The sequence below is a fragment of the Nannospalax galili genome, unplaced genomic scaffold (assembly GCF_000622305.1).
Source record: "Nannospalax galili isolate Female #2095 unplaced genomic scaffold, S.galili_v1.0 scaffold8, whole genome shotgun sequence".
Lineage (NCBI taxonomy): Eukaryota > Metazoa > Chordata > Mammalia > Rodentia > Spalacidae > Nannospalax > Nannospalax galili.
The window spans coordinates 1,744,864-1,752,081 of NW_008358318.1; positions in this window are offsets into that span (position 1 = coordinate 1,744,864).

The following is a 7,218-nucleotide window of genomic DNA, read 5'->3' on the forward strand; positions in this document are numbered from 1 at the left end:
CCAGTTCAGTTCCCAGTATCCACATGGCAGCTAACAACTGTCCATAACTCCAGTTCCGGGGGATCCAACACCTTCTTCTGACCTCCACAGACATTGCATGACACGGGTACACTTACATGCAGGCAATACCCTCATACACATAAAAATAAAAATAACAAATAAAATACTTTTTTAAAAGAATAAAAGGTGTACACATATTTGTAAAGCTATAGAACAGTTCAGATGTGCTGTCAAGAAAGACATCCGCCCTCATGAGTGCAAGAGATATAACTGTCCCAGGTTGCCTGGGTTGTTATTAATGGGGTCTAAGGGAAGGAGGGGCTGATTGCTAAGGATGTACTTTGGGTGGTTCTCCATTTTGATGGGCAGATTTTAATTATATAACCTTTCTTCTACTGCCCAAGTACCTTTGCATAGTAGAGCAGATTTTAATCATATACACACTCAATTACACATAGGCATAAGATGATAAATAGGAAATTCTTTATAAAAGTTCACTTAGAAGACACAGTTTGTCTTCTTGTGCATGCACCCAAAATCAGTCTAGACTGGATCTGCACCCCCACACACATATAGGATATAACTGGAGTACTAATTGAGTACTGACTGTATTTGGTGGTTTTTTAAGGGGAGGAGAATCTTATTCCATTGTTCAGGGATGGATGTAGTGAAGGTTGATGCACGTGGGGGTGTTAGCTTGCTAACAGGTTGCTAAGTACATTGTTCAGAGAGGTGTATGTGTGCATACGTGTGCAGGTAAGGGTCTCAGGCTGCCAAGTACATTGTTAGAAAACAGATGTTTGTACAGCCAAAGCCAAGTGGAGTCCCAGGTTGCTAAACTATTCCCTATGTGTGCCTGCCTCAGAGGGTGAACCTCAGAGACTCATATCCACCCACAGAACCAGCATCAGGACGGTGGAGCTGCTGCTTTAAAAAACAAAAAACATCCAAAGACAGCCCCCCCACACACCATTTTCTCCTCCCTCTATCTCTACTGCAGCCACACCCGGGCCCTGCCTTTCAGACCATCTCACCCTTCAGTCTTCTTCCCAAGCTTTCTAAGGCCGCTCCTTGTTCTTCCCAGTTATTTGAAAGTTGGTGATGTGGAGTCTGGTGAGCTCCTACAAGGGGGGCAACCACCCCTCCCCACCACCCCAGGCCTGGAAGAGGCGGCCTTGAAAGCCGAGGAAGAACAAACTCTGGAGTCAACTACAGCCATGTCAGATTCCAGAGCCTTGGATTAGGCTTGGTGGCTCATAGATTCTAGAGCCTTAACTTGCCTCAGCCTCAAGGCCAGAACTGGAGAATAGGGGGTAATGGAGAATCTCTGTCAGAGTTGAAATGCCTGACTGGCCTCCTACCAGCATCCTCTAGGAGGGAGTCACTGGCATTTCAAGCAGACTATCTTGTTGTGCTCTAGGACCCTCAATGTCAGTAGTACCTTTGACCCCTGGGATAACCAACAAGAATCTCTAAGCTGGCTGTCTAAGGAGAACAATGGGGACAGCTGAGCTCCCTGAAGGCAAGGACCATGTCATTGAGTCTGCACAGGCCCTGTGTGGGTTGACTCTTTCCATGGATCTAAAAAAGAGATTTATTTGTATTTATTTATTATTTATTTATTTATTTATTTATTTGTTTGTTTATTGGTCTTTTTGAGACAGGGTCTCCCTGTAGCCCCAGCTGTCCTGGAACTCACTATGTAGACCAGGCTGGCCTTGAACTCACAGAGATCCGGCTGCCTCTGCCTCCTGAGTGCTGGGATTAAAGGCGTGTGCCACCACGCCTGGCCCTTATCTTTGTTTTTAACTACATGTGTGTATATCTGTGTGTGGGTATGTGGACATGGGTACAGGGGCCTGTGGAGGTCAGAGGCTTAGGATCTCCTGAGGCTGGAGTTACAGGTGGTTGTTAGCCACCTGATGTGGGTGCTGGGAATCAAACTTGGGTCTGCTGGAAGAGTGGCAAGCACTCCTAACTTCTGAGCTATCTCTCCAGTGCCTGGACTTTGGTTTTTGATGATGATAATACAATCACCCCTAGGCAGCCATGTGACGAGGAAGCACTTTTCCTTACCCAGGCTGCTGGCAGGATAGGCAGAATGCCATCACCTTATAAGTCCCAGAAATCAGGTCAGCCAGACTTGGCTGACAGAGCCCTGCAGTGGGGTGAGGCGTCAAGGAGGGGGTGGCAATACCAGGGTGACACCACAAAGATTCAGGGCAGAGTGACATGATAGCCAGTCAGAATGGCCTGACTCCAGTCCAAACAGCCTGCCCTCCTCTGTCACCCAGCCAGCAAACAGGATCCTGGGCCAGCTCTGCCCAAAGAAGACTTTGGATATGTCCACTCCATGACACTCATGCTGAAGGCATGCAGTACATTTGGAGACCATATAGCAGGAAGCTGGGACGGCCCCTTCTCCTCCCCTCTTCCAATAAGCAACTGAACAAGGGAGTCCCAGCTCAGGTTCCGAATGCAATGTGTTTGGCAAATTATTTTAACTCTTAGAGCAATAAACAGCATGACTGTCACTGCCCTTCCTGCCTCCAGGAAGCTATTGGGACAATCCTACCACCTGAGGGTTGTGACAGTCTTTTTGCCAGATCTAAAGCCAGTGCAGCCGCTGGCCTGTCTTGCTCTCGCCCTTAGCCAGAATTCTAGCATGATCCTGCAGGGCAGCAGGCTCTCCCGCCCTTCCTGGCCCGTCCTCTGTGGAGACAGCTCCCTGGCTTCCAGCAGCTCTCAAGGATTTTAGAAGTAAACATTTTACATTCAATGATGTGACTTCTTTCAACATGAAGCCTTTTCTCTTTACTATGCAAAAACCTACCCAGTTGCCAAACTGACATTTTTCTTTTTTGGTGTGTTTTTCTTCCTAAGGACAGGAGGCTTCCTTCTACCGCCACCCGCCCCCCAACCCCTGACCACTAAGCATTCTGGGCAGGGTCAATTGCTTGGGGAGTCCACAGTGCAGGCCTTGGGCAAGTAAAGCCAGGGACTGCAGTGTTGATTAAGAATAAATACCGCTGTCGGAAAAGATCCACAGCTGTGCAACCAGGAAGAGGATTTTTTTTTTTTTTTCCCAGCTCACTTCACTAGGAACCTATTATAAAGTCAATTGGGTAACACATCTCAAAAAAACAGTAGAACCCCTCTGATATGGTGGCCCAGTAGCCACACACTCTTGGGCCTGGCTGTGTCATTTCTTGCTAAGACGCAATAAAAGCCATTCCCTCCAAATGAGATTTAAAGCCCGAGCTGCCTGGGCCTTTCACCCTTTTAAAGGGACTGCTGCCAAAAGCAGCCCAGCTTTGGCTGATGTGCCTTAATCCTATTGCACTGTTCTCATAAAACTCACTAACTGCCAGGATACCAAAGCTCAAAGCCCATTCATGGCTTCTTCCCCAGGAAGTCACCTGCCTCACAGGCTCGCTGCATGTGGACACTTTCGCCTTGACAGTGCATGATTCTTTGTCCTGTTGTCTGCAGACTGTTCCTACTTCCCTATATTTATCTAGACCCGCTCTCATCTATGCCACCCCTCTGTGACTGTGGGCTCCTACAGGGCAAAGACCATCTTAACCCCTTGTCATAGCCCCACAGTGTCAGTACAGCACTGTCCGCAGAGGGTAGTCCCCCATTTAATCAAATGAATCAGGCTTCACCTCCTAGCTGAGCTAGAATGGAGCTTCTTTGAAGGACAAAGCTTCAAAGTCACTTCTAGTATTTAATCTATTCACTGGTTCACATCCAGCGGCAGCTTTATACTTAATGTATAGGCGCTCAAATGCCCAAAGATTTGCTGGATTACATGTAGCAGTATTGAACCTGGATTCAGAATATATTCAGACGTGTGAAGAAAGCATCATTCTTTTCTCTATAGCTGAAATGCTGGTAGTGGTGTGTGTGTGTGTGTGTGTGTGTGTGTGTGTGTGTGTGTGTGACACACACATTATTAGAGATGGAATGTGAGCTTTGTGCATGCTGAGCAGGCACTCCTCTACTGAACTACATCCTCAGCACCCTAATGTGCTTGCCTTAGGAGCCCCCCAGGTAACCAGATCAGCTAAGACTTCCTAATTAAAGGTGGTTCATTCTACAGACCCCAACACTGAATACGTGACCACTAACTTGATGTTCTCAGGATCCTTGTGCCTGTTTGCACATTTCTTATCCCAAACAGGGGACTCTCATTTTTTGAATTTGTAAAAATTTATTTTTATTTTATGTATATGAGTGTTGTGCGTGCACGTATGTACGTGCACCACATGCACACAGTGCCTGTGGATGCCAGAAAAGAGGTGTTGGATCCCTTGGAACTGGAGTTATAGACACTTGTGAGCCACCACATGGGTACCGGGAACTGAATCTGGGTCCTCTGTGAGAGTAGCTAGTACTCTTAACTGCTGAGTTGTCTCCCCTGCCCAAGATCTTCATTCTTAACAAAGTCCTTTGGGCCTGGAGTCATGGCTTCCTCTGCTTTAGATATGCTCTCTACTTCAAAGCAGCCAGCTCTGGGGTCTTTACACCCATGGAAGGGGCAGTGGCGAGCCCTTCATGCCAGATGACTCAGAAGCTAGAGGAACTGAGTGCTCCTGGCTGTCCTCCACACCTTGCTCTCAAGCACATCATTTGCTTTGGGGTCAAGTAAAGATCTAATTGGACAATGCTGCACAGTCATTGTTGCTCCAGCAGATATCCACTGTCTCCTGAAACCCTCCATGGATGAGAAACCTCATAGTAACACGATTTATAGACACAGAACTACATGTGGAAAATGTCCCATATATAATACAACTATATTTGAAATCACAATCTCAACTAGGTATTGTCAATCCTCATTACACACAGATTCCATGATTTCAAATTTACCTACATGAAAACATCTACTTATAGCACCCACATGGGTACTTCTGTGTGTGTGTGGTGCTAGGGGTGAAATCAGGGGCCTCATGCGTGCTAGAAAAGAGCTCCGCCACTGAGCCACATCCCAGCTCCCAAGTCAACACTTGCAGACCTTTCACAGTCATTCACGGATGTGGGAAGAGAGGTGGTACACCGGGCTGCCTGATGTGCAGGGTCTGCTGAGATTGACACTCTTGGTTCTGCTGTTACTGTAAATGACTGTCCTGTTTAGTAACACACTCTCTACATCTCTGTGTTTCGTGTTGGTGCTTTTGTTCTTTAGAATGGCTCCAAGCATCACACTGCTGACTAGTGCTCCTCAGTGCAAGAGGATTATGACACACCTTTGCACATGAGTTAGAGTGCCATCAGTTATGAGTTCAATGTTAGTGAATCAACAATATGCATTAAACAAAGTGCCTTTAAATAGAGATGTACATAAAACAATGTCATGTACTAGCAGGTTAATGGAAACGCTGTGTCCAGAGGCTCAGAGAAACCAGTTTCAATTTCTCCACAGGGGCAAAGGTTCATATTTGTTCAATGTTCCAGTAACTTTATAGAATATACTGACCATGAATAACAAGAATGAAAAACCCAACCAATATATACATATTCCACATCTATCTAAGGGAAACTTGTTATTCTTTTTTGCCACCAGCATCTAGATCCCATTTTATAGTTTCAAAATTTCTTGCCTTATGGGTCTTAGCTGGCAAGGAGTTCATGTCCTGTTCCAGTTCCAGGTATATGATCCAGCCTCTGTCAACCATATCCACATGTCTAGAACTGAACTAAATCCAGAGTCACAAAGAGAAGTGATCCAGGGTCTCTGGAGACAAGGATAATGAAGGTGGTGCCAGGGGCCGGTATTAGCAGGGCTGGTGAGGCTATGGTGCCCACAGTATCCTGCACCTGCTTTAAGAGCTTACAACTGGTTGTGTAGATAGCCTGGCTCCTCAGTTGTCTTATCCCTTTGGGGTGAAGCAACATCCTTTTATTTTGATTTTTATTTAGTTATTTTTGTGTATGAGTGTTTTGCCTACATGTATATAAGTGCACCCATGTGTGTTCAATGCCTGCAGAGGCCAGAAGTGGACGTCAGATCCCCTAGCACTGGAGTTATGTACAGTTGTTAGCCACCATGTGGGTACTAGGAGCTGAACCTGGGCTCCTTGGAAGAACAGTCAGTACTCTTAACCACTGATCCATCTGTCCAGCCAGCTCCTCAACATCCTTTTAATAAAATTATATATAAATCAGCCAGGGTTGGTTTCTATTGTTTACAGCCAAGATATGATATGTATACATGTATGTATGTAGTATGTATGTATGTAGTGTGTATGATTTTAATTGTATTCCTCTGCAAGTGTGTAATGGCTAATACTGTCAATTTAACAGGATCTAAAATCACAAAGTCCTTTGGGACTGGGATCATGGCTTCCTCTGCTTTAGATATGCTCTCTACTTCAAAAGCAGCCAGCTCTGGGGTCTTTACACCCATGGAAGGGGCAGTGGCGAGCCCTTCATGCCAGATGACTCAGAAGCTAGAGGAACTGAGTGCTCCTGGCTGTCCTCCACACCTTGCTCTCAAGCACATCATTTGCTTTGGGGTCAAGTAAAGATCTAATTGGACAATGCTGCACAGTCATTGTTGCTCCAGCAGATATCCACTGTCTCCTGAAACCCTCCATGGATGAGAAACTTCATAGTAACACAATTTATAGACAGAACTGTGTGGGAAATGTCCTATGTATAATACAACTATAATACAACTATATTTGAAATCACAAGGACTTTGCATATGTCTGTGAAGAAATTTCTAGATTAGGTTAGTTGAAATAGGAAGACCCACCCTAAGTGTGGATGGTGCTACCCCAAGGGCTGGGCTCCTGCACTAAATAAAAAAGAGAGATTGAGGACTGGGAAGATGGCTCAGTGGGTAAAGCACTTGCCATGAAAGCAGGAGGACCTGCGTTCGAATCCCCAGAACCCATGTAAAGTTAGATGCAGCAGTGTGAATCTGTAATCCCAGTGCTCCTATGGCAAGATGGGAGATGGGTACAGGATAATTCCCAGACGCTGGTTGACCAGCTAGCCTGGTATACACAGGGGCAAATGAGACCTTCTCTCAAAGTGGCAGGCAGAGGCTGAGACTCAAAATTTTCCTCTGATGTCCATGTGTGTGGGGGGGGGAGAGAGAGAGAGAGAGAGAGAGAGAGAGAGAGAGAAAAAAATAATAAGGGGAAAGTTGGCTGAGCACCAGTGTGCTGGATAGCTTTAGTGTCAACTTACACACCTGGGTGGAGG